We start from the raw sequence: 27,095 nt of genomic DNA, 5'->3' as shown, positions 1-27,095 counted from the left end.
TCCCCGCCCTGAGTTGGCCTCCACTGCTGCCCCCAGGTCTTCTGGCCCAGCCCACATTTAGCTGGACCCTGGGAGGGAGTCTGCATTCCAGGCCAGCTGGGGTGGGTGGGGGTATTCAGTGACCTTTGTGTCCCCACATGTCCAACCCACCTGGCCTTGCACTCTGAGGCTTGCCGCCCAGGGTGGGTGTGGTTCCAGGGCTCAGTGGACTTTGGGGCCACAGAGCAGTTGGTGGTGGTAAGGGAACATGGGGGACCGGTCAGGTGCGGAGCCATCGGTCTCTGTGCACATCTGCCGCAGGCCTGGGTCATGGTACAGGTGCTGTGTGCAGGTCCCCTGTGCACACCTGGCCATGACACAGCTGGCTGGCCCTCTCAGTGGGGAGGCCTGTGTGCCTGGTGCACCTGTCCTCTTCCACCTACCCCTGGAGAAGCGCATTCATGCATTTCCATGTGCAACCCTCAGGGACAGTTGAGAACCTGGGGTCAAGAGAGGCAGGGACTGGCCCAGGACAAATGACGGGTGCAGAGTCCAAGGAGCAGGGTTGCTCTCCAGTCCTAGGCCAGCCCCAACCCTCCCCCGAGTTTCGCTTTGGGGGTGAGAGCCCCTCAGATCCTTGAGGATAGCTCCCCACCCCATCCCATGTGAGGACTTGACCTTGGGCATCCCCAGGCAGGTAGAGGCATGTGCACCTGCACACACACACACACACACATACACACACACACACACCCCACTCTGCCTGCCCAGCTGGGGGTCAGAAGGGAAGTACACACTGGGAGGGGGGTGGGTGGCAAGGGGAAAAGAAGAAAGAGGTCGGAGACAGCTGGGCCATGGGGCAGGGACATCAGGACTCCAGGCAAGAACCCAGATCCATAGCATGGAGGGAGACATGCCAGGCTGATGGTCAGGGGTCCCCAAGAAGCCCAGAGCATTGCCAGGGCACTGGGAAAGGACAGGGTCTGGGGTCCGGTATCCATCACCACCCTGGGCACCTGGAAGTAGGAAGAGACACCTCCCCCCAACCCAGTGCGGAGGGGGCTACAGCACAAAAGGCCTCAGCTTACTCTTCTGCCATTGGGCTATAGAGACGGGGTGTCCCTAGGGTCCCACAGGCTTATAGAAGAGGCTATTGGCCTTGGATCTCCATCCCTGACCCACTATGCTCCCAGTCCTGGGAAAATGCTTTGTACTCCCTTGAGGTCCTTCTGAGCAGAGGGCAGCCTGGGGGCTTGGGGGGCTGAGGACCTGTGTATGCAGAACGTGGCAGAACACTGGACCACTGGTCTGGGGACCGAGGTGAAAACCCTCGTTGTTGCAGCCTCAGGGTCCCCATTTGTAAGAGGTTCCAGAGTCAGTGCTCTGGCGAGGGTGAGGAGGCCTTAGGAAGGAACCAAGCACCAGGACAGGAGCAGGAAACAGGGACAAGGGAGGCTTCTGAGGTTTCTCACATCACCCCCAGAGCCCCCAGGTCCTGCTCCTGTAAGAGACACAGAGACACACAGAGACAGGGACAGAGAATGAACACAGGAGAGAGGGAACCAGGAGAAGTCAGACTTTCCTCCATTGGGAATGACATCATCGTTTTGCCCATCCTCTTCCTGAGAGCGCAGTCACACAGGCCATCCACCTGGAGGGGAGGGGATTCCACAGGGAGGTGTGACCAGGATTCGGGAATGGCAGGAGCCACTGTGGGGACTGCCCAGCACATGGGCGCAGACGAGGCCCTGGGACCTGAGCCTAAACCTAATGGTAGCCTCTGGGCCAGCTACCGGCCTCTGTCTTTGCAGAGTGCCACAGAGGACAGAGGTAAGAGGCTGCTGGACAGGACTCCATCTCCCTTATTAGGGGGCAGTTGTGCCCCGCTGCCCAGGAGGGCCACCACGAACTCAGGGAAGGAGTGGCCCCACAGGGTTCTCCAGGAGCAGATGCTAGGGATTGCCTGGGAAGGCCTCCGACACCTCCCAGGCCACTGCCCGTGCTGGTCGTTCACTGGACCGTGGTCCACGAGCCGGAGCCCATGGAGGCCAAGTCCGAGGGTGAGAAGACTGGGGCTGGGTGTATGGAGGTGTCTGCACATGGGTCAGGGCTGGCCACACAGGGAGGAGCCGCCAGAGGCTGGTGTGGGGCCAGGAGCAAAGACTGGGCTCAGAGCACCCAGCTGGTGCACGGCCGTCGGGGAGACGTCCCCATGAGGGCTCCTTCCTGGCTGTGGCTTCTCTGGGGGGTCCTGGGCGGGTTCTGTCTCTGCAGAGGCACAGGGAGAGGCAGGCACGCAGGTGAGCTTTTCTCCTCTCGCCACTGTGAACCCATCTGGCCCCTCAGAGACGTCTCCAACTGCAGATTCCAAGGCGCCACGTGCAGGAGGGGGAGCCAGAGCACCTCCAAGGCCGGACAACAGACCCCCTGCAGCTGGAGGCCACCTGCCGCAGCTGCTTCTGTGTCCGCAGCTCTGCGGGGGGACATGGTGTCCAGAGCGACTCCTGAAGGAGACCAGGAGCCAGCAGATGACCTGACACCTATGCTGGGAGATCTGCTCCCTGTGCAGGGAGAGCCTACATTGTTCAGGGACAGCCACCACCTGCCCAGGGAGAACCTGAACCCTTGCAGAGAGAGGTGCCACCTGTGCAGGGAGAGGTGCCACCTTTGGGGAGAGAGCCTGGTCTTGTGCAGGAAGCACCTGAAGCTGTGCGGGGGGAGCCCGAGGGTTTCATGGAGATCTGCAACCTGGGCAGAGAGAGCCTAAACCTGCTCAAGGGGACTGGAACCTGTGCGGGGAGAGAGGCCACCTGTGCAGAGAGAGCATGAATGTATGCAGGGGGGGCCTGATACTGCTCATGAGGATATGCGCTCTGCAGGGAGCATATCCCCCGAACCCCACACCACACCCCCAGAATGTTTCATCCCCTCCCCCTATGTTCCTTCTCTCTGGTACATATTAACTCTTATTTTATCCTGTCATGTTCTGTATGCTGTTGATTATTTGTTTAAATAAAATTATTTGTTTTCCGTTGAACGAATCATGAGCATGAAGTACATTCCTGACGCTGTGCGGCCACAGCACAGAGCACGGCTGCAGAATATCTCCTTCCCCAAAGGAGACCCTGAACCAGGAGCCCTCCCTGCCCATTTCTCCCCCAGCCCAGCCCCTGACAACCCCTCAGCTGCTTTCTCTCTGTTCCTTTACCTATTCTAGATGTTTCTGTAAGTGGAATCACACAATAGGTGCCTTTGTGTCTGCCCACTTGTTTTCACAGGGGATTCCTTCTTCTCTGTGTTTATTTAACACAGAATTTCCCTTATTTGATATTGAAATCCCTGACAGATTACAGATGAGATGTAATCATAGAGGCCCCTTTAGTAAATATGGGCACAATCTCCAGGCCAAGACCCCCTTTCCTGCTGGGACACCACAGCCTAACCCCAGACAGGACACGGCTGGTTCCTTCTGTGACCCACACAGAAACCAGGGAAATCCAGAAAGCTGGAAGACACACCACAAAGGGCAAAAGCATTGCTCACAAGCCAAGGCCAGGGAAAGGTTTCCCATGCCTCTGGTCCAAACAATGTGCCAAGTCACTGGGTTCCACGGAGACCAAACGCATGCAAGTCCAAGGCAGAGGATAGGCACATGGGGAGGGGGGATTAAGTGTTAGAGATGCGGGAGCTCCCAGGGAAGAACTCCGGCAAAGGCCACCCTATGAAGGCAGGGCAGGTCACCCTCAGACCGGCAGGTGTCTGGTCTGTGGACCAGCAGCCCTGGGGAGAATGTGAGGACACAGAGGTCCCCTGCAGGTCCCCTGGACAGAAGGATGATGGACACCCCTGTCTGGGAGAACAGTGAGCAGGACCCATTCCAGTCTGCAGGTGCACACATCACTTAGCATGCTCGTCCTCGGACTCACCCCCAGAACTGGCATGGTTTTACAAAGGGGCATTTTCAGGAGAATTCAGCACAGTGGGGGGTGGAGATCGCTGGGAATCGGAACACAAATGCCCACAGAGATGGATGGGACCCATGGTCCCGGTGCACAAGGTGGAGAGAATGCCAGGCGGCGCTAACATGGGTGCTGGGTCTTTCTGTGCCCAGAAGGAGACCTCGGGGCCCTGTTCCCCAAGACACATGGACCCACCGTCTACGTCCAGGACCCCACCTGCAAGCCCACACGGATGTGATCTCCACAGCAAGACACACCTGGGTGGAAAGAGGTGTGCAGGTGTGAGAGAAAGAGCCGGAGACTGGACATGTGCACCAACCCCGTCCCAGTGATCACCTCAGGATGGGACTTGTAAATGCCTCTTCCTCTCCCTTAGTGGTGTTTCCATGTTTTATGTAAAGTGTGTCTTACTTGTGTAATTCCAAAAAGAGTCAAGTCATAGATTAAGTGTTCTCCATGTCTCAGTCATCCACGGACTAAGTACATTATTCAGTCTTCATCATCAAGGATTTATTACAAGGACGATAAACGTTTATCGTAGTAAAATAAAGAGAAGCAATCTAGAGTAAAAGTAGCAAAGCCTCCCACCCAGGAGAGCCCTAACCAGGGGTGGTCACCTTTCCAGTCCTTCCCCTGTCTGTCCGCATGTGTACGGGTGCCTGCCCCTGTGTCCCTTCCCACATGAGCCCGTGGGTCCCTGTGTGCCCCCGCAGGAAGCGGACTCACACCAGCTGGACAAACCCGCCCTGACACTGCTCTGTGATCTCAGCCTCCTGAGCACAGCCCTCCCCTCTTCCACATTCTTCTTTCTGTGAGCCACAGCCTTAAGGACACTGCCTGGCAAGAAGTGCCTCCATCTGCCCTGGAGGTAGGACTGTGACACACACCTGTTCTCGCACATCCTTCTCCTGGGTGAACCCCCACAGGCACTCTTGTCAACGGGATCTGTCTCCTTTTCTTCAGTCTCCCAGCTCCTTCGGCCTCTGGGGGTCACCGTGCATGCGCCCTCTTCCTGGGAAAGCCCGTGTGTGCGTGTCGGTGGTCCCTGTGTGTTCATGTGCAGCTGTGTGTGTGCAGCAGGGCGGGTGCCAGGGGGTGTGCCCTTCCTGGAAACTGCTTTCCCCAGGGGTGGACGCTGGCCACTCCACCCCCTCCTCCCTGGCTCTTTCTGTGTCTCTGCCTAAGAATTTGCCCCAGCCCAGGCCTGGACCAGGGGCCATTTCTGCTGTTCTGCCAGCATCATGGAGCTGTGGGGACCATCTGCGGCCATGCTCCTTGTGTATTTAGGACAGGCCTCCAGCCGTGAAGAGTCCTCCCTCTCATGGCAAACTGATGTGAGGTCCTGTCTGCAGTCTAGCCCATCCGCGGTCTCCTTGTCCACTCTTCTCCACGCATGTAACCTCACTAATTCCCCTGACAATTCCATGAGGAAAGAGAATCATTGTTCCATGTCCCTGATGGGAACTGTCAGGCTTCAGGAGACTTGCCCTGTTACACCCAACAGAGGGCAGGGCCAGGATTTGAATACAGGGCCTGCAGGACCCCGTGTGGCCCACCTCACCGGGAGGCTGCACCCTGAAGCCATGTCCTAGGAATCTTTGGTCTGGTGGCATTAACCTCATGCTGCCAGGGGACAGACAGGCTGGTCCAGGTCCTGGGAATGCCCGCAGAGCCCAAGGCTGGCCCTTGTCCAGACACCCTGCTCAGCTCCAGGCACTGCTGTGCACCAGTGCTTAGGAGGGAACGCAGGCTCCAGCATCAGAGAGACGGGGTTCCTAGTCCCTGCCCATCCTCTCTCCAGTCCATGACCCCAGGCGCATCTCTCAGCCTCATCTGGGAAATGGGGAGCTAACTGGGCCTGCTGAAGGCTTGTAGGAGAATTACATGTGTAATGACTTGTGCATCCCTTGCCCAGTGCCCTGGAGGTGTTTTGAGTCACTGCCGGGCTGTCATAGCAGTCCTCAGGGACACAAGAGTCCAGGAAGTCCCTCCTTGGGGGCCCTCGCTATTGCTTTGTTCCCAGAATAGTCAGCCTGGTTTGGGAATGAAATGGAGAAGAGCTAGGACAACAGCGTGTTGCAAAAGAAGGAGGCCCAGTGTCCAGAGGACAGCTGGACGTGCCCCGTGGACCATTCGGGGCCCACGCTAGGATGCCCTCAGTCCCCACCCAAATCACAGCGCCCGGTGCATGGTCCTGGCTTCTGTGGTTTCACTGGCTCCCTCATTCATTGACCTACGAGCTACTAATTCATAGTGGCCACCAGCCCGGCATCATCAGTGAGCCTGACCCTCCGTGGCCTGGGTGGGCCACATGCAATCAGTGGAAGGTCATTCGAGGAAACAGACTGAGGTTCCTGGAGGAAGAGGGAATTCTGCTTCCAGAATGCCTTCAGGCTCAAGGTGCAATGCCAGCTCTCAGGGGACAATTGGGAATCTGAGGCCAGGGGAGAGGCAGAGACTGGCCCAGGACACTCGAAGTGAGCAGAGTCCAAGAAGAAGGGAGGGTTCCCTCCTCCTAGACCAGGGCTCCACCATCCCATGGGGTTTGCACTGGGAATGGGAGCGCCTGAGGTTTTGGGGCCCCCTGCCCACACCCTCCCATGGGGGGGTCCTTTCCTCTGGGCATTCCCACATGGCACAGCTATACAAACACACACACACACACACACACACACACACACACACTCTGAATGCCCAGCTGGGGATCAGAAAGGGAGTGCACACAGCAGGCGTGATAAGAGGGAGAGAAGAAAGAGGTTAGAGGCAGCTGGGCCATGGGGCAGGGGCATCCAGTCTCCTGGCAACATGCTCAGCGCCCATAATATGAGGTGGGGAGACTTGCCAAGCTGATGGCCGGGGGTATGCAAAATGGCCATGGGGCCAATGAGCTGGGGCCATCCCTAGGCCAGGTCAAGAGCTCAAGGTTCTGGGGGTTCTGTTTCCACTCTCCTTTGCATCTGTGCGGACAGCCAGAGGAGAGGCAGCCTCAGTTTCTTCTTGTCAGTCAGGGAGCTTGGAGTGGGCAACCCCAAGGCGTGTGCAGCCAGGATACGTGTGTGTTCAGTTGGGTTCTCTAGAGATGGCCAAGTACGATTTGGAGGTCCTTTGCATGGTCCACAGGGCCTGCAGCTCCCCCTCCCTTGCCCCGGGGGCTCTGAGAGAGCCAATGGCACTTCTCAGTCTAGATCAACTGAGCCCCTCTGGGTGAGGACACCTGCATCGCCTGCCATTCCTTTTCTCTCCCCACTCTCTGGGTGGAACAGATGGAACACAGAGACTCAGAGCCAAGCTACAGACAGACTGTTCTCGAGGAGGGCAGAGACTCTCCTAGGAGTAACCACATGGCCAAGGACACAGAACAACTTCAGCTCCATAGTCACCAAACTGCAAAGGGCACCTTTCCTGTGTTGCTCTGCGGGCACTGACACAAAAGAATCCTTTCTCATCAGGGATCCCGGATTCTAAGGTGCACAGTGTGTCCTAGGAAGGAGGCTCTTGGCTCCCCAGTGTGGTAGTTAGAAGGACTGACCAGCTAGAGATCACCCAGTTAGTTCACCATGTCTTTACAGATGGGGAGGAGGCCGAGAAGGGGAAGGTGCTGGGCCACAGGCCTCGGGCGCTTCTCCCTGCCCCTCACCTGGAAGACATGTGGACTGAATCCCCGTCATGCTCCTCTGTCAGAAGCCACCATCTGCCACCTGAGAGGGAGGGACGGCAGGAACCCAGAGCATATTCATGGAGTTCCTGCTGAGCACCAGTAAGCACTTCATCCTCTCACTAAGGAAGACACAGGTACCAAATCTGACCCAGGAAAAAGCTGAATCCAGAGTTCATCAGGTGGCCGGGGTCTCCAGGAAGGAAGAGGTTAGATCCCGGATACGAACCTGTGCCCCACGATGCCAAAGTCTGGGGCCCAGCACCGTGCCATCTGGCCTTGGGACTAGCCAGAAAAGCACTTTATCATCGTGTAATTGGGTTTTCAGGTTGGAGCACAGCACACACACCCATGGTCTGGGGCTCATCCTTGCAGCGCTGCACGAACCGTCCAACGGGAGCACAGCGGGAAACAGAACCCGCAAGACACCTCACTGCTAACTCGCTGCACACCCCCGATGCGCGCCTCCCATGTCCCTTTCCTCTCCCCCTCAAGGGGACCCAACACTGGAACTTCCAAATTCATTTTGTCTCTGACTTTTCATGAAATGCAGAGTGTCTTCTGTTGTGCCTGGTTTCTTTCACGGTGCTTCCGAGAGTCATACCTCTTCTTCGACGTGGCTCAGTTGATTTTTATTTCCATATAGTATTCCACTATAGAACATGTCACTCATTTTATTTACCCACACGATCACCGAGGCACTGTTGGGTTGTTTCCGCTGTGCTGACAGGCAGAAGAATGCTGCTCTGAGCCCTGTCCGCACACAGGTACACATCTGTGTTGGGCGTGCGCCTACCAGTGGAATGGGTGGGTCTGAGAGCAAGTATGGTGGGAACTTGGGAGATCGTACCAAAGAGGTTCCAAAGTTCACGCTCACAGCTGGGTGTGAGAGTTCCAGGGGGTCCACATCCTCAGCAACACGAGCTGTGCTCAGCGCGTATTTCACCAATGTGGTCTATGTGTGGCGGTGTCTGTGGATTCCGTTTGCATTTTCTTGAGAAGGAATGACGTGGAACACTTTTTCATACACTTCTTCCCATGTGGTCATCTTTCTTGTGAAATAGCTCGTCAGATCTTATGTCCATGTTTTCTGGTGAATTGTCTATATTTTGATCAATTTATGGTAGGTATGTACCCTAAATAGGAATCCTTTTGATGTGGTTTGTAGTGATGGTGTAGGGGTCCAGAGCCAATGGCCTAGAAAGAATTCTTGAGACCGCTTTGGTGCAAAAGGGTAGTTTTATTAAATCAGGGGGGCAGGACCCCTGCGCAGGAAGAGATGCTGTCCAGGGATTGTGAGGAGCAACTGATTATACACTTTGGGGTTGGGGGAACTAAAGACAAAGTTACAAACGGATTTTCATATGCTAAACAGGACTCACAGGATTTTGGAGGCCTTGCTATGGTCATGCTAAGGTGTTCCCGTCTAGCAAGGCATTAACATTAAGACAGTTGGGACTTTCCTTGAGGAATCTTATACTCTGCTTGCCTCAAGTATTTGTCAATGGGTTGCAGGTTAGAGGGTCATTTAATTTTATGTCCATTTCCTTCTGCCTTTACCACATTACATTGTCCAATCAAAAGATGGCAAATGTGTATCCCCATTCTGTGCCTGCCTTTTTTACTCTCTGAAAGGTGCCTTTTGATTATTTCAATGATTCCCAAATAATCCGTTTTCCCTTTGTGTTTAGTACACTTCATGTTCCAATAAATCTTTGCTGGCCCCAAGATCTTGAAATTATTCCCTAAGGTATCTTTTACAAAGATTATTCTCTCAAACTTCCACATTTATATTTAAGATCCACCTGGTATTGATTTTTGTTCGTGGTATGAGGTAAGAGTAAAGATGAATTTTTTCTCATATAATAACCAGTTGACCCTGGACCATTTACGCAGAAGCACCCTTGGTCACTGCTTTGCAGAGCCTCCTTACTATAAACAAAATGTCCCTAGGAGTGGGTCTGTGTCTGCCTCTATTTAAATGGAATCTTGTAAATTATGGGAGAAGATGGAGAAGTAGGGTGACCCTGGGCTTTCCTGGTCCCTGAAACACAGCTGTACTGAGGTTCAGATCACTGGGGACACCCAGGAAATCAATGCAAAGATAAAAAGGATCTCCGCTGTTGGAGGAAGATAATGGGGCAGTGCGAGGTCCCTGGAAAGGAATTGGGGGAGAGAAAAGCTGCCCTACTGTGGTGGGGAGGGAGCCCTTTCTGTGGGGAGAGAAAAGAAGAGGGAGAGAGGAGTTGAGAGAGGGTGGTGTCGGGTTTGCAGAGGAAGAAAACCTCTCAGACCAGAGACTGGGGAGACAGGGGAACTGAGTGCCCAGGTTTTCTGCACACAGTGGAGCTCAAACGAAGGTTCTAGAAGTGCAGGACATTCCCAGGAGTGGAGCTGTAGGGTGGGCTCCTGGAGAGGAGGAGGGCACTGGCCCCCACCCTCCTGGAGATTACTTTGCAGCAGGGAGGGACCCCAGACAGACGAGTGCATCAGGACCCGCTGAGGAAGGCAGGGGTGCTCACACCAGTGATGGAGGGCTCCCTCCCGTGGAGACTGCCAGCCCCTGCCTGCTGACCAGACCTGCCCCTGCCTGCATGGCACATGGGAGTGGGCTGGGTGGGGCTGGCCTCTGGAGTATTCCCAGAGGATCCCAGGGGGCTGTGTGGGAGGAAGGGCCAGGCCACTGATTCTGCTGCCTGCCCGCCTATTTCCAGGGTCATCTCCTCCATTCTGGGCACATGGCTGGACCAGTTCTCAAGAGCACCTGTCAGCCCCAGACAGTCTCTGCCTCAAGCAGCTAGTGGCCTACGTACAGCTCAACATGCCTGGTTCCGACCTGGAGCACTGTACATATCTTCCCTGGACTCTGCTAGAGGACCTGGACCCACCAACAGTGAGAAATCGGGGGGTGGGTGTATATGGGTGTGTGGGGATGGGGCAGTGCTGGGCCCCACCAGGAGAAGCCCTGAGAGGCTGGGGTCAAGAGCAAAGACTGGACTCAGAGCACCCAGCGGATGGACAGCAGTCAGGGAGACGTGCCGGTGAGAGTTCCTTCCTGGCCACGGCTTCTCTGGGAGGCTCTGGGCTGTGCAAGCACAGGTCTGTGTCTGATCTGGGAGCATCAGGGGGAGTGGGCAGGAGGACAGTGAGGATGGCCGGGCAGGGCTGTGATGCCTCCAGGCCGGCTACCAGTCCCTGTCTTTGCAGAACACCGCAGATGACATTGGGAGGAAGCTGGCAGACACCCATTCCATCTCCCTCACAGAGGAAGTGACTGCAGAGGGCTCTCCAGGAACAAGAACTGTGGATTGCCTGGGAAGGTCTCCACCACCTCCCAGGCCGCTGCCCGTGCTGGTCCTTCACTGGACCGTGGTCCGTGAGCCGGAGCCCATGGAGGCCGAGTCCGAGGGTGAGAAGACTGGGGCTGGGTGTATGGAGGTGTCTGCACATGGGTCAGGGCTGGCCACACGGGGAGGAGCCTCCAGAGGCTGGTGTGGGGCCAGGAACAAAAACTGGGCTCAGGGTACCCAGCTGGTGCACGGCAGTCAGGGAGACGTCCCAGTGAGGGCTCCTTCCTGGCTGCGGCTTCTCTGGGGGGCCCTGGGCGGGTTCTGTCTCAACAAAGGCACACGGAGAGGCAGGCATGTGGGTGTCACCACTGTGAACCCATCTGGCTCCTCAGAGACGTCTCCAACTGCCCCTTTCACGGAGTCTGAGGAGCCCTGTCCAGGAGCGGGAGCCAGTGCCCCCTCAGAGGCCGAGGCCAGCCCACTGCAGGGGGGAGGCCACCTGCAGCAGCTGCTTCTGAGCTGCAGCCACCTCACCCCTTCATCAGCAGCTCCAGAGGGAGGGAGACTCCGCCAAACGCCGCTTGCGTCCATTGTGAAAGCCAGGTGCAGGAGCAGAAAACAATGCAACTTCGATGGGGCTCTGCAAAGACAGGGACAGGTAGCCGGCTCAGACGCACCATATCCCTGGCCTGGCCCTCACTGCTCTTTACCCACTCCCCCTACCTCTCTGAGATCACAGCCCTGAGATGCAGCGATATCTATCTACAGGGCTTGGGATGAACCCAGGGGAGAAGGATGCCACCCCAGCACACCCCATCCCAGCCAGCCAGCCTTGACGTGGGGTGTGAACATGACCCACCCACCGGGCTCTGATTCCTCGTCAGTCTGCTTCTGCTCAGGGTGGGCCCACCCTGCATGACCCCTCTGTACACACATGCACACAGGAGGAGGGGAGCTGGGGCTGCACAGTCGGATCACAGCGGTGTCTCCCTGGCCTGGCTGGTCCTGGGCCACCCTGTGTTGCCTTTGGGTCCCTCCGGGCAAATGGCCAGAGGCGCCAGGGGTGAGACCTGGCCCAAAGTCTGCAGTGTAGGAAAGGGCTCTCACTGTCAGCTTTCCTGAGACCACATCCTCAGGACGTTGGGACACAGCGGGAGAACAGGTTTTTCATTGGAGCATCTCCAGCCAAGTGAACTGAGTAGAAAGGGGGCTGTCTCTAGAATGTGGGAGCCCATGGCAGCTCCTTGGGCATCTTGGGGACTCCCTGGCCATCAGCCTGGCATGTCTCCCCCTCATGCTATGGCCCTGGGCATGTTCCCAAGAAACAATGCCCACACCCCACAGCCCAGCTGCCTCCAACCTCTTCCTTCTTTCCCCCTTGTCACCTCCAGTGTCCACTCCCCCTTTGAACCCACCTGGGTAGTGTGTGTGTGTGTGTGTGTGTGTGTGTGTGTGTGTGTGTGTGTGTCTGAGTGTGTGGACAGCCTTGTGTGTGCCTGTGCCCACACGAGGATGCCCAGGGGAAAGGGCCCCACGTGGGAGTGGTGGGCAGGGTCCCCCAGGATCTTATGGGCTCTCATTCCCAAAGGAAATCGCATGGGAAGGTGAAGCCCTGGCCTAGGAAGCCAGAACCCTCCCTGTTCCTCTAGCCTCTGCTCACCTGATGGGTCCCAGGCCAGTCCCTATCTCATGTCTCAGTTTCCCAGTTGTCCCATGAGGGGGTTGGAGGAGGAACCTCATTAGTGTGGCTCAGCGTGGCCAGTCGGCTCCACCTCTTGGGTAGGTGTGGCACAGGAGCACTCTGGTTGGGCGAGGTCCTCCCACTAACGGTCAGCCGGAGGCCGGTGGATCCTGCGCAGGCGCGCGCACGGACCAGCAGTCAGCGCGTGCGCAGGACCCCACCTCGCGGCAGGCGCGCAGGACCCCACCTCGCGGCAGGCGCGCACAACACCAAGGGGCTCGCTATGGATTGGGCGTCGGTGTCCCTGTCTCTACTGCCTGCTCAGTGACCCTACGTCCTTTTAGGCAGGGGGTCAACCCCACTCCTGCGAGGCAGGGCCCCTGGATTGAGTGGATGTGGAGACCTGGGGACTAGAGAGAAATGAAATATACCCCCCACCCTGCCGTCCTTGCCCCCACGTTCCACTCCAGTGTTCCTCTCGATGCATGGCTGGGTCAGGGGAGGGGGCGGTGGACACCAGTCTGGGCAGGGAGAAGGTCAGGCCGCATTTCCCTCCTCTAAATCCCCTCCTCCTGTCTTCCTGGCAGCACCCCCGAGCCCCCCATGGTCCAGCACTTCAAACACCCTCATCTCCCTACTTTAATCCCCAACACACCCTCCTTAGGTGGGAGTCACTGAGCCATTTTCAAAGTAGAAAACTGAGTTCCTCAGAGTTACCATAGGAGCTTGCCTGTCACAGGGCTGTGACATGGCCCTGCTGTGGGTTTGAACCCAGGTCAATCTGACCCAAAGCCTGAGCTTGCACAGAAGCCTGAGGAAGTGGCCTCTGAGCCCAGCCTTGGAGGTGAGTCCATCCTGGATGGGGGCCATGGGGAGGGATGGGAGGGGGCTCTGAGGGACAAAGGCTTGGCAGGCTCCCTGGAGGAGGCCAGTCCGGGTGAGGGGTGCACACTGGGAAGAGCATCTACCAGATCACGCAGGGCTCTCTGGATGTCAGGCAAGGAGTTGGGGGTCACTGCAGGTTGAGGGGCACAGGGGACACGATCCAAGCAGTCTTATTAGTGCCACTGCATCCTAGATTTGGAAGGAGCTTGGCGGGCATGTTATTGGCCCCACTCAAGCATGGGTATCCAAGCACCAGCCAGGGGTGACGAGGCTGCCTCAGTTTCCTCCAGTGTAGAATGGTGTCCGTGGTGGTCGTCTGCCTCCTCCCAGGCCTGGGCATGCTGCCTGGAAGGTCCAGAGATGGCTTCTTTCCAGAGTAGCTGCTCCAGTGAAGTCAGCACCCAGAGAGGTCTGAGTGAGGGGACCATAGGGACGCCCCACCTGCCTAGTTCAGCAGGAAGCTCTTGTACTTGGGGCCCTTCTTCACATTCAGGCTAATGTGGATGCGGCAGCACCACCCACCTGCTGGCGGGAGAGCAGCAGCAAGGAGCTGTGGCTGCAGACCCCGAGACACAGAGCTCATGTGAGCCGAAGGCTGCCCTGGATGTGGTGGAGGCTGAGGAGGAGGTGCTGCCCGAGGCTGAGCTGGTGCCTGAGGCTTCCAGGGATAACTGGGAGGTCAACTCCAGAATGAGAGGAATTGCGAGATCAGCAGAAACACTGGATCGTGCACGGCACCCCATGCCAGCATGGCCCGGAGGCTTCTAGAGACTGAGTATCCCTGGCCTCTTGTGGATGTGGAGTGGGGACCCATGCCCCAGGAAGGGCTGTCAGGAAGAAAGGGTGAGGAGGTCACCTTCTTTTCCTGGCCATCAGGGACCCTGGGACAAAGCCCATGTTGATCTCCTCCACATCCAGCTGGAGTTGCTGGCTGAGTGCATGCAGAGCAGGCAGGCAACGTCCCTACTGCTTAGGTAGGCACTGCATCTGAGCTGCTTACAGGACTTGGAGGGAGGGCTTCTTTTGGTCTTGGGTGCTGTGTTGGGTGTCTGGTGGTGGAATTGAAGGGCTGACATTGCATTGAGCAGATACCCTGGGTGAATGGGTGCTCTTGGGGCTCAGACAACCTGGGTATCCATGGACACAGGTGGCAGTGACCCACACACGGGAAGGTGTGAAGGAAGTGCCACAAAAGACAGTGCCCAGTACTACGTAGGGTTTCCTGCCCATGGACAGTGCTCCTTGGCAAAATTCAGCTGGTCTTCTCGTTCCCAGAGCACAGAAGTTGCTCAAGGCTGTGATTGGTCTATGGGAAGCCCAGTCAGTCTATTGCTGGACATCATACCTTGCAGGAGGAGAGGTTCAGCCTGAAATTACAGTCTGGGGTGGCCTGGAATGCCAGGTGAGGTAGAAATTGCCCAGGTAGCCTGATCCACTCCAGTCTGTAATTGCTTCTCTACCCAACAACCCAAACCTAGACAGTGGCCTTCTGACTGGCTGGTGTCTGTTACTGCTATTGGGTTTTTCTGGTTAAGAAGAAAAAGGGGGAGGAGGAAGAGAAGGAGAAGAAGAGGGAAGAGGGGGAGGGGAAGGAGAAGAAGATAAGAGTTAACAGAGCAAAAGAAATTGTGTAGATTAGAGCAGAGATAAATGGAAGAGAAGAGCACTCAAGAAAATCAGTGAAAACAGTTCTTTCTTTTTGAGATTTACCAAATTGATTAAAGAGACCAAAATGGAACCATTTTATACCAACAAATTGGCTAAGATGAATAAATGCTGAGAACCACACAAACTACCAAAACTACCTCCAGAAGAAATGGAGATTCTGAGTAGACCTATAAGTAAATAGACTGAAGCAGTAATGAGAACTTTGCAACAAAGAAAAGCCCAGAACCCGATGGTTTCCCTGGTGATTTGTCCTACACCTTTAAAGAAGATGTAACACCAATGCTTCTGAAATTCTGCAAAAAGTACAAGAGGAGGGAATACTTCCCATGTCACCCTATAATGCCAACATTGCCCTGATTCCAAAGACTGACAAAGACCTTACAAGAAAAGACAACTGCAGGCCAAAGTCCTTTATGAAGAGAGATACAAAAATCCTCAACAGAATTCTAGCAAAGAGATTCTAGCAGCACATTGAAAGGACTATACATCATGACCAAGTGTGATTTACGCCAGGTATGCAAAGGCTGCTCATCGTAGCTAATTAATGTCATATACGGCATCAATAAGAAACATGATCATCTCAACTGATGTAGGACAAGCTTCAACAAACCTTTTCATAGTAAGTGCTCTCAATAAAATAGAAATAGAAGATTAAATTGTGATAAAGGAGGGGTGCCTGGGTGGCTCAGTGGGTTGAGTGTCCGACTCTTGGTTTGGGCTATGATCTCCTGGGTGGTAAGACTGAGCTCCAGGGAGGGCTCTGCACTCAGTGGGGAGTCTGTTTGGAGATTCTCTCCCTCTGCCCCTCCCTGCTCTCGGCTTTGTGCACTCTCTCTCTCTCTCTCTAAAATAAATGAGTCTTTTAAAAATTACGATAAAGGATATTTATGAAACAACTCATACGTATATCATTCTCCGTGGTCAAAGACTGAGCGTTTTCTCCTTAAGATGACAAATAAATCAAGGATGCCCACTTCCACCTCTTCATTTCAATGCTGTCATGGAAGTTTGGTCAGAGCAATTACACAAGATGCATAATTAAAAGCTCCCAAATGGAAAGGAAAAAGAAAAGTTATTTATATATGACATGATCTTTTATGCAAATAATCCTAAGAATTAAAAAAAACTATTTGAGATTATAATATTTCCTGCAAGGTATGAGCAGAGAAGACCAACACTTAGGAGTCAATGGAATACCACTGAGAACCAAGGAATACAATACGTACATGTACGGTCAGTTGTTTTCCAACATGGATACCAAGGGCATTCAATGAGGCAAAAACAGTGTCTCCAACAACTGGTGTTGGGAAACCGGATATCCACATACAAAAGAGTGAAGTCACAACATTACCTTACATCATGTAAAGAAGTTAACTCCAAATGAATAAAAAATTAAGAGCAAAAACTCTTAACACTAGAGAAATAAACTAAGAGCACACGGGGTAAATCTTCATTCCCTTGGATTTGGCAGTGGTGTCTCTAATATGGCACCTGCAGCACAAGCAACAACAGAAAAAAAACAGAGACACAGGACTTCATCATTGCTAAAAACTTTTTGAGTGAAAGGACAATCTCAAGAGACTGTAAAGAAACCTCCAAAAATGGTAGGAAATATTTGCAAATCATAAATCTGATAAGGGTCTTGCATCTAGAATATATAAAGAACTCCTACAACTTAAGAACATTAACAATCCCATTAAAAATAGTAAACTTTCTCCAAAGAAGATAGACAGATGGCCCATTAAGCCCATGGGAAGATGATGATCAGTAGATAGCAGGGAAATGCAAGCCAACACCACAAAGATATACTTCCCATGCCTGGGCAGGGGTGGGCTATACTGAATAAACAGAAATAACAAGTGTTAGAGAGGATTTTGAGAACTAGGAACCCTCATACATTGCTGGGGGAGATGTAAAATGGTAGAGCCGCTGTGGCAAAGGGCGAAGCAAGTCCTCCAAATGTTAAGCACACCATTATCATTTGACCCAATTCCACTCATTCACTAACCAAAAGAATTGAATACAGGCACTCTAACAAGAACCTGCGCATAAGTATTCACGGCAGCACTATTACAGTAGCCGAAAGATGAAAACCACCCACAGGTCCACCCACAGCTGAATGGATAAACACAACGAGGTGTGTTCATACAATGGAATTCACTCAGCCATAACAGGAAAGAAGTATTAGTACTCGCTATCACCTGGGTGAACTTCGAAAGCATTATACCGAGTGGGAGAAACTCGATGCAAAGTACCACACACCGTATGATCCCATGGGTATGAAAAATTCATCACAGGTGAATGAGTAGGGACAGGTGCCAGATTAGTGGTTGCCAGGGAGCAGGGGAGGTAGGGAATGGCAAGTGACTGACTGCTTAGTGGGTGCGGGGTTTCTCTAGGGGGTGATGGAAATGTTCTGGAACTGGATAGTGGTGATGGTGCACAGCATGGGAAATGTACTTAATGTCAGTGAATTGTACAATTTTAAATGTTTAAAAAGATAAAGTTTATTTTATATTAAGTTTGAAACATAACATACATGTAATCATAAAAAGAAAAAAAAATCCAAAAAGAAAAGAAAAGGAATGCCTTTCCCGGAGAGGACATGAAGACTCTGGTAGTGGAACTGGCCCTGGTTGTGGCTCATCCCCTGGGACGGGCAGTGGGGCTGGAGCTCCAGCTCTGGGGCTGCTGCTGGACTTGGTCTTGCTGTGCAGCACCCACCAGCTCTAGCTCTGCAGGGGGAGCCAGCGCTGGCTCTGTGTCAGGAAGTGATGCTGGAGCCGAAGGTGGGGCACTGGCTCTGTCTCTGGAGCTGGTGATGGAGCTATAGAGGAGTCACAGTTCTAGAGCTGGTGGCGGAGTTGACACGAGAATTGGGGACATGGCAGTCTCTGTGTCTGGAGTTGCCAGTGGTACTGCCTGAACTACTGGTAGCCCGTGTGTAGGAACTAAAGCCCTGGTTGCGGCTGGTGTTGGCTCTGGAGCCGGCCAGGTTCCAGCTTGGAACTGGTGCGCCACAGCGAGTTCTAGACCTCTGACTTGACCTCGTTCTAGCTCTAGATCTGGTGCCAGAGAAGTATCACGGGAGCTTTCACAGGAGTTGGTGATAAAACTGCCTCTCTTTCTGGCATTTGTGTTTGAGCTGAAACTAGTGTTTTCTGCCTCCAGTTTTGGTGGTAGTGCTGCTGCTGGAGCTTTTTGTACCTCTGGAGCCTGTCCCAGAGGCCCCTGTCCTCCTGCTGTGGGTGCAGGCTGTAACACTGGAGCTCATGCTCGAGCCGGCGCTGCAGCTGGCTCCTCCCCTGACCCTGGCATTGCCTCTAACTCTGCAGTTAGTGTTGGAGCTGATTCTAGCTCTAGATGAGCCCTGCCACAGTTTCCTCCTCTGTAAAGCATGGGGCTATGGCATCCCTCTTCCCAGGGATGAACATGCTGCCAGAAGTCTTGATTGGGCTCATTCACAAGGAACCATTCAAAAGGTCTGTAGGGAGGGGGCAAGAGGCGGAGGAGTAGGGGACCCCATTTCAACTGGTCCCCTGAATTTAGGTGGATATCTGTCAAACCATTTTGGTTTTTTTTTAATAATAATTTTTTATTATGTTAGTCACCATAAAGTACATCCTTAGTTTTTGATGTAAAGTTCCATGATTCATTGTTTGCATATAACACCCAGTACTCCATGCAATACGTGCCCTCCTTAATACCCATCACCGGCCTATCCCATCCCCCACCCCCCTCCCCTCTGAAGCCCTCAGTTTGTTTCCCAGAGTCCATAGTCTCTCATGGTTCATTCCCCCTTCTGTTTACCCCCCCTTCATTCTTCCCTTCCTTCTCCTACCGATCTCCCTATTTCTTATGTTCCATAAGTGAGTGAAACCATATGATAATTGTCTTTCTCTGCTTGACTTATTTCACTTAGCATAATCTCCTCCAGTCCCGTCCATGTTGCTGCAAATGTTGGGTAATCGTTCTTTCTGATGGCTGAGTAATATTCCATTGTATGTATGGACCACATCTTGTCAAACCATTTTGAACACCCATGAAATCAGCCTGAGATGTAAGAATATATATCTGGATCTCTACAAGTGCAAAAGCACTGCTTTTTGCAAGGTAGGACGTTCAGAGTCATGAATCTGCGGGGAGATATCAGAAGATAAACAGAAGGGGGAGGAGCCTCCATAAGCTGGAGCCTGGAAACTGATATAACACCAGAGCACAAAATTGGAACCCTTAGAAATCTGCTGTAGTAAGAGACATCCCTCTCTGAAAGGGGCTCAGGAAATGAAAAGGCGGAATTCTAGGTGGGGCATTGTGGTCTCAGGTTACGAGGGACCAGCGAGCAAAAGGAGATTCCTGAAAAGGCAGAAGGCCTGAGCACTGGAGCAAGGAAGCAGGTTATGGTCAGCGAGCCCAGGAAGGGACTCTCAGCTCAGATTGCCATAAACCGCAAGCCGGGCCAGTTGATAACCACTCTGTCCTTGAACAGCCTGAAAAAAACTGGAACCTGCGCCCACAACCAGGTAAAAACTCACAGAGCAGTAGTGGCCAGGAAAGGGCCCTAGGGTGGAACCCAGATCTGATTCCGGAGGTATGGGTGTGCGGAGCTCTCAGCCGCTGGCTGTTTTAAGAGCGCAAAGGGCCGAGGCTCTCCCAGGCCCCTGAAAACACTTCTGAGAGGATTGCTGTGGGCACACACAGCCGGGAAGCTGTGGTTTTCAGCGCTGCAGGCAGAAGTGGAGACTGTTTGCCCTGGAGGGTTTATTAAAGAGGGCAGGCAGACTGAGATTTTTCCGCTCTGGGCCAGAGGTTTGGCCGTGGCCATTTATGCTCTGACCCTCTGAAGAGGAGCGGAAAGCCTCCAAGGAACAAGAGCCACACAGAAGGCTGGTTTCCACTAACATAATTAAAAATATATTATTAATAAAGAGTCATTAAATTCTCAAAAAAAAAAAGGCGGCTGGTTTCCACTGAGCCCCTCCCCCTGACAGGGGGCGGGGCAACTCCGCCCAGGCAGGGTTACCTGAGAAACAGCCGGCAGGCCCCTCCCCCAGAAGACAGGTTGGAAGAACAGGTGGATGACAATCCTATGGATTCCATAAGACTGTGAAATCCCAACGCCAGGGGAAATTGTATATTGAGCTCCAGGTGTGGCCTCGCGACTTGTTTATTTTTCAAATATAATTCTCCTTTTCTTTTTTTTCCTTTTCTCATGCTTTTTTTCTCTGTTGTATTTTTCTTTTTGCCTTCTCATTTCAACTAGATGCCTATTATATCAACTCAATTTTCACATTCACTTTTTAACTTGTATTTTCACAAGTCTTAAGGAGGGCACGTGCGGTGATGAGCGCTGGGTGTGATATGCAACTGAGGAATCACCGAACACTACATCAGAAACTAATGCTGTGCTATAACTTGGCAAATTGAATTTAAATTTTACAGAAACTGGGGGGGAAAAAAAGGACAAAGCAGACGGCACTAGGCCCTCCTGCACACACAGCTGAAACAGGCGGAGCTGGGCTACATTATTTCTGGGTGCACATGTGGGGTAAACCATGAGCACCAGAATACTGTGACCACCAGATTCCGGGTGACAGTTAGCTCATGGTGGGGAGGAGGTTATGACCCGGGCAGTGCACTTCTGGGCACTTACTATCCGTGCTGTTTCATGGTCTGGATGACTGCTTTGTATTTACAATTTTATATTTTCCACATATACAAAATGATTCCTAATATAAAAAGGAAGTTTAAAGTTATTCTTTACTTTTAAAAAGGTGGTCTTCCCAACAAACTACCAGAAGTAGCATGACTTCTACCAGGAAAATGCTAATGCCCTGGCTGCTTCAACCCCCAGGCCTCACAGCACAGCCCCCACCCTTTAGGGACCCAGGCCAGAGACCCTGACCCTGGGGAGGAAGCTCCCATGCCCTCAGGCCGGGGGCTCAAGGACTCCGGACTCCGCAGAGCCCGCCCCACCGAGGCAAACTTCTCAGTCATTCCGTGCACCACACTCTTGCCTTGGTTGCTGTGGTACAGCTCAGCGGTCACCATTCTCGGGAGAGAAGGAGGGGCTGTTCAGGTCCACTCACCTTCTGCTGGGGGGCGATGCCTCATTCCTGAGAGGATGGCAAGGCCGCAGAATCGGGCCTCGCGGGCTGAGGTCCAAATTGGCCCCCGAGAACTTCATGCGGCAGGGATTTTGTGCGGCACGCTCCGAGCGCCTGGTCAGACTCACCGGTCCTGCCCTGCTCACAGCTCCTGCGACAGACTGTGGAGGCGGCTCTGGAATCCCTGAGTTATTTCTGATACAACACCTGTACTGACGTAGAATTCACACACCTTACAACTAACTCATTCAAAATATAAACCTCAGTGTTTTGTATATTCAGGAGTGGCACAACCATTGCCACCGTCCACTGTAGAAAATCCCCGTGACCCTACCCTTTGGTGGCCCAGGAACCATGGATCCCCTGTCTGTGGGTCCTGGACACTCCATATGCAGGATCATACGCCATGTGGCTTCTCTCACTGAGCACCATGTTTTCAAGGTCATCCACATGGCAGTGTCAGACCTTCCCTCCCATTTATAGCCCAACAATGTTCACCCTCTCTGCTTCTAATTTAGTCATTAAGTGCCACTCGCAGCCCCCATTCCAGGCGGCCACTGAGAAGTTCACCTTCCAACATCCTGGCAGAGTAACTTGCACTTTTCGTCAGCACCTGAAGGCCCCCATGTGGAGGCTGAAGGCCCAGCTGCCCCAGGCCCCAGGGACATCCTGTGCTGACCGAAGACCTAAGAGGAAGGCTGTGATGGCCAAGCAGGTGTGGGGATTCAGTGCCCTGCAGTCTCCTACAGAACTAACTTGCTGGCGAGCATCCTGTGGGAGTTGCTCCCCCGCCACAACACGGGGGACATGGAACCGTCCAGGGTCACCTCCCCACACAACGCAGGGAACACTGAACTGTCTGGGGGTCCCCTGCCACACAGAGGACATGGAACTGTCCAGGGTCACCCCCCACCATCACGCAGGGGACATGGAACCATCTGGGGTCCCCCCTCCCCCCACCACATAGGGGCCACAGCTTCTGGAGGCTCCAGGGATCCCCAGGGTGTGGCAGTGCCTCTTGCATCACTCTCTGTCTTTACACGGCTTTTCCTGTGTCTGTGTCTCTCCTCTTTTTACAAGGACACAAGTCAGGATGGATTAGGACCACCCTAATGACTCCTATTACGTACTTAACTCTACAAAGATCCTACTTCCAAATGAGGTCCTGACATCAGGACATGGACTTATCCCTCTTTGGGGACACAATTTACCCTTCACTCTGAGATAACCTTGCTAAGAAAAGAACCAAGCTCTCCTACTTAAAACAGCCCCTAGAAAAAGCCCTAGCCTGTCTGGTCTCCTAAAAACCCATGTGGGCAGGAAAGTGAGCCCCAGCAGGCCCATATGTGAAAGGCACCCAGAAGTCTGATTTCCTCTTGGCCGGTTGGGCTTGGACCAGTTTCCCTGGACCTGCACATCCCAGGGTCAAGATAGCTTACTCCCCCAAATTCTTTCAAAGGTGGCAACTTAAAACTGCCCAGAGACAGACTCCTTTTGGACTGCATGCTTGATTGGGCCCAGGGATTATCCAACATCCAGGGCTCCCAGAGGTCTGTGTCTGGTGGGTCCCCCACACAATCCCACAAAGGCTCATCCAGGGGGGCTCACCAGATTCCTCCAGCTCTGCTCTCAGAGCAAGATTCAATGATGAAAACGAAGCAGATCCTTCATACCGTCAACCATCCACTCACAACACCTGCCTCGTCCCTCGGGTTCTGGGTCCCCTGCATGGTGCAATTTTCACAGTGCCCCCCACTTCTACCGCCCCCCCCAGGGCAGCAGGGCCAGCTGGGGCCCTCCAGGCTTCTGGGGCCTTGAGTGGACCCCAAAACACCTGAACACCTTCCAGGGCAGAAGGTACGCTCCCCTACAAAATGTTTCTGAGTCAACAGTCAGTCCCTACCACAACTGGCTGTGTACCTGATGGCATCCCAGGGTTACCAGGAATCAAGGTTCCCAGGTGTCTCTTCATGAAGGATACCCTGACAGCCACATGGGCCCTCTTTGGCCAAGGCAGTCCATAATCCTCCAGCTTTACCTTGGGGGGAAAACAGACTCCTTTGTGTAACAGAGCTGGGAATTAGGCAGAGGACTTGAATAGCCAAAGACCCATTCACAAGAGCCAACCTCTCTGCACACCTGCCCTCTTCTGGTCCCGGCTCCTGCATCTGCATGCCTTGCTATCCCCTCGCCTGTATGAGGAAGCCAGGTCTCTCTCTGCCTCTGGAGTTCTGCCCACACCCCAATGACCCACAGAGTCTCTTGGGCAGAGGGATGCCACCCCCGAGAATTTTTCAGAGGAGGCAGTCTGAAAGTGGTGGCAGTCAGTCCCCAGCAAGCCTGCCTGCCTGATGGGGTCCCCAGCTTTACCAGCAATCAAGGCTCCAAGGGGTCTTTTGTGGGAAGATACCACCCAGGAAGCCGCTGGACCCATGCTGACAAGGGAGTGCAACTGCATCTAGCTCGGCTCCAGTGGAAATATGTAACTGTGTGTGAGCTAAGACTTCCTATGAGACTGACTTCAGGGACCCACAAAGTAGACTACACCTGTGACACGGCCTCTTCCTACAACTGCCCTGTTCCAGGTCCATGGCTACCCTGACCCGCATGGCCTGTACAGGCACCGTCTACCCTTTGCCAGCCCACTAGCCCACCCTGGCCTCCAGTCCTGCAGAGCTCCAGAGGTCGACCCCAGAGCAGGAGGGTGGAGGCAGCCCACAAGAAAACAATCTTTCTGAGGTGGCAGGTTCAACCTGGTGACAGTCACCCCCAGGTGGACTGGCTGTTTGAGGGGTCCCAGGCTTCTCCAGGTGTCCCTCTAGAGGGCAGCCTGACTGTCCCTCCAGACCCTCCTGTCAAGTCAGCCCAGATTCCTGCAGCTCTGTCTTCAGGGGTGGTATGTGCAGCTGGGAAGAATATAGCTTGGATTCTGCAGACACCACGTCCCACCAGGAGCTTGCATCCACGCCTAGGCTTTGCTCATGGCTGCTTCTCAAGATCCAGGCCCTGCAGGGCCTACGGCAGCCACATCTATACAGTCGGCCCCCCATCACTGGCGTCCAACTGTGCACGCACGTTTGGTAGTTGCCAGGACACCTTGCCAATCAGGGCCACGGTGGGCTACTGGGGTCAGAGTTGTACCTATGGTCTCCTGTTCCAAGTCCAGGCCCGCCCCCAGGCCTGGGTAGCCTGTGAGTGTGCAGTCAGCCCTCCTCATTCACCTGCCCCCCCAACTTTGTTGTCCAAGCCCCTCATGGAATACTGGGCTCAGGCCAGCGCACCAAAGTGCACCACCCCAGGGTGGAGAGTGGTTACTCCCTGAAACTGTTTCAAAGGCAGAAGCTTCAGACTGGCACAGACAGATCCCTTTCGAAACTGGGGGCTTCATTGAGTCCCGGGGCTTCTCAAAAACCAGCACTCCCTGGGGTCTATGTTGAGGTCAAAGGGTCCATCCGGAGCCTGCTCCAGGGCCCAGGACCTCCCTCCCTCCCATTTGTCTTTTCAGTTGCATGCATTCCCTCAGGCCTCGGCTGCCTGTTCACACCCAGTCAGACACCTCTCAGCCAGCCTCTGGCTGTGCATGCATAGTGGGTCCCTGACAATTAGGCTCAGCCTGAGGGTGCACAGTCAGCCCCTCACTGTTACCTAACCTTTGTCTGCTGGTTACCTTGTGGGCTGTTGGGCTCAGCTTGGGCCCCCAAACCTACATACCACCACGGTCTGGAGTGGTTTCTCCCTTAAATGCTTTCAAAGGTGGCAACTTGAACCGGATGCCCCACTGGGCCCAGGGATCCTCCAACACCCAAGGCTCCCAGAGGTTTTCGGAGGGTCCCCAGAACATCCCGCACCACCACCCCCCCATCCCTCCAGCTCTGCCCTCAGGCAAATACGTTCAGCGGTCCTGATGACTGATGGAATGAGGCAGATACGTCCTGCTCCTAATGGGCTACTCCCAACACACTGCCCTGCGCCATGCTGGCTTTGCTGTGCTCTGCTCACGTACAGCACCTCTTCCACCACGTGAGGGCGGGCGGCCAGTCCAGGCCCTCCAGGCCACTGGCGCCATGATTCGCACTGGAACCACCCCAACACCGTCCAGGGCAGAAGGAGACCTCCCATCCCCAAGTATTTCTGAGGTGTCAGTCCTCACTTTACCTGAAGGGCTGCCCATGGGGTCCCGGGCTTACCAGGAATCCAGTCTCCCAGCTGTCTTAATGAAGAATATCCTCGTAGCCATACAGTCCTGTGCAGAAAGGCAGGCCACATATTTATAGCATTACATTCTGGATGAAATATGTATATGTTTCTAATACAGGAATACAAATTAGACAGATGTCGGGGCCAATACTGAAAAAGTTCCACCACAGTAAGAGTCCACGTCTATCTGTACAACCTCCAGGTAGAGGGAAACCGCCCACTGAAACTCCCTCTGACGTGGCAGCTCTCAACCGGCAACGGACGCTCACCTGCAGACAGGCTGCCCCACAGGCTCCCAGGAGCTGCGTTCAGCCGGCTCCTCAGTCAGTGGCCAGGTGCGGACCTGGCACGGCAATCCAAGTCTTCCAGGTCTGCCCTAAGGAGCGATAGGCCCAATTACGCAGGTTAAGGCTTGGAAAAAGGCAGATGGCATGAACACCCCCAACAGTGTCCTCCTGTCACCCAGCCTGGCCAGACACTGCCCAATTCCAGGTCCCAACCTTACCCCACCATCCCCACCTGCCCATGCACAGTCAGCACCCTGTGAGCAGGGGGCATGCCAACCCCCATGGAGATCTAGCCTACCCCACCCACTGGCATAGCCTTCAGGGTGCAGGGGGCCCATACTCCGAAGAGCCTTCTGAGGCTTCATCTGACACTAAGGACTGTTGGTCCCCTTTGGTACTGACTGCCCCTATGGGCCCCGGGGCTTCCTCAGCAATCAAGGCTTCCCAGGTATCTCTCCTGGGAAGTCTCCCCAAAGTGCTGTTTGTCCAGAAGCAGCAAATGTCCTTTCTCTTCCAAGCTGAATGACTCAGTCTCTCATATTTCTAGCCAGAAAATTTACTCAAGGCTTTTATCAATTACATCAAGTAGTATAATGCCAATTTAAAACAACCCAACAACTGAACCCCTCTAGGTTATTCCCACCTAAAGAGCATTACTGGTAGGGGCACCTGGGTGGCTCAGTCTGTTGGACATCCGATTTCTGGTTTCGGCTCAGGTCATGATCTCAGGGTCCTAAGATCTGTCCACATTGGGCTCTGCGCTTGGCTGGAAGTACGCTTGAGATTCTCTCTCCCTCGTTCCCTGTTCGCACTCTCTCTCCCACTCTCTTAAATGAATAAATAAATCTTAAAAAAAAAAAAAAAAAAAAAAGGACATGACCAGCACCCTTCAACAGCTGGAATAAAAGTCAGGCCCTCAACTCAAATTGAGGAGATCGGGATATCAGAACTCACCCAACAAACAAACCCATGAGGTGCTGAGAAGTCAGAGGAGCACAGAGGTCCTGGCTGCTAGCCAGCGCCGAGGTCTGGACAACATGCAGCTGTCTCACAGATGCTGATACCCTGCTGACTACAACAGGAAAGGCTGATGCAAAGCGAACATATCTTTTAGAAGAAAGAAAGAGTTTCTTTCGAGCCCAAGTTCAGACGGCTGCCCAGGAAACACACGCTTCACAGAGAAGAATGTGCTTGGGAGAATGAACAGTTTTTACAAGGTTATGTACTTTTTACATCTTGTAAAAGCTCAAAAGATTATAGATTAACACGCTGGCAGGAATCACGAGTTTTATCTTAAATAAATACAGAGAGTGAGAGCATTGATGGATATCGCAAGGACAAAATCGTCTTCCTTTAGGAAAGGATTCACTGCTCATTCTCAAAGCAG

General features: G+C 53.7%; 1 long non-coding RNA gene across 8 annotated transcripts in view; it reads right to left on the bottom strand.

Moving 5' to 3' along the window:
- Positions 1–8,820: 8,820 nt before the first annotated feature.
- The window catches only part of LOC105242154, a 43,309-nt gene continuing 25,034 nt past the window's right edge, over positions 8,821–27,095 (bottom strand). For 2 of the 8 annotated variants that reach the window (XR_004621874.1, XR_004621875.1), the window contains 3 exons: positions 25,691–25,797; positions 21,207–25,467; positions 17,606–18,601 (listed from right to left, as the gene is read on the bottom strand). This is a non-coding gene — a long non-coding RNA (uncharacterized LOC105242154). Of the gene's footprint in view, positions 11,524–17,604; positions 18,602–19,120; positions 19,254–21,206; positions 25,468–25,690; positions 25,798–27,095 lie in introns of those variants that run through there. The other 6 variants (XR_004621881.1, XR_004621880.1, XR_004621876.1 and 3 more) reach the window with 6 other exon arrangements.

This window comes from Ailuropoda melanoleuca, chromosome 18 (assembly GCF_002007445.2).
Source record: "Ailuropoda melanoleuca isolate Jingjing chromosome 18, ASM200744v2, whole genome shotgun sequence".
Taxonomy (NCBI): domain Eukaryota; kingdom Metazoa; phylum Chordata; class Mammalia; order Carnivora; family Ursidae; genus Ailuropoda; species Ailuropoda melanoleuca.
This window is presented reverse-complemented; position numbering and strand designations above follow the sequence as displayed.